The following is a 790-nucleotide window of genomic DNA, read 5'->3' as shown; positions in this document are numbered from 1 at the left end:
AATGATGTTGGAACACTGAACCGGCCTCTCCATTTAGTGCTAGATGGAGGATTCAGACGCCAGAGAGTGTAATGGAACCCCCGATCCCTGGTTAATTTTTCAAAACTGATACCCAGACTTTTACTGAGGCCGCCAAGGAGCCAAGTGACTGACTGGTGTGTGTGAGAGAGAGACGGTGAGCCTGGTGGTGGCGGTGGTGGTGAGGAGGGGAGGCATAATGGTGTCCGCTGGAGCGCGGCCTTTTAGAGTTTAACTCCCCTATTATGGTGAGCCGGGTGCAGGGGGAGGAGGAGGACAGAGAGCAGGCAACAGAGAAGGTTTCACTGTAAATGGACAGTAAAATGCTCGCGGCAACTTAGGCTTGAATCCACCATTAAACCATTGTAGGAGGAGGAAGGGTATATGTGGGCATGTTGCATGCCATAAGCACTATATTTTTCATTTCCCCACTTTGTAGCCACTCATATGTCCTAAAACGGTTTCAGCCCCATTTCAGGTTCACGTGAGTGTATAAGCAACCTTTATGTGGGGGTCACTGGAGTCAGTTTACAGTCCCACCAGCTCAGTGGTTAGATGGAGATACATGCAACTCTCACAGACGTATTAGCTAACAGAGCCTGGAGGTAAAACATGCACTTTGGGAGAAAGTGATTGGATCTGTGGATTCCTTTTAAAATGCCACCAAAGCCCATAGAATATGAATTGCAAGCTGAATAAATAAATGGAATATATATAAAAACAAACTGTATTGTGTGGTAACATGTAAAGGAAATAGCTGAATACTGGATGA

Source organism: Sebastes fasciatus, chromosome 9 (genome assembly GCF_043250625.1).
Source record: "Sebastes fasciatus isolate fSebFas1 chromosome 9, fSebFas1.pri, whole genome shotgun sequence".
In the NCBI taxonomy this organism is placed as follows: domain Eukaryota; kingdom Metazoa; phylum Chordata; class Actinopteri; order Perciformes; family Sebastidae; genus Sebastes; species Sebastes fasciatus.
This window is presented reverse-complemented; position numbering follows the sequence as displayed.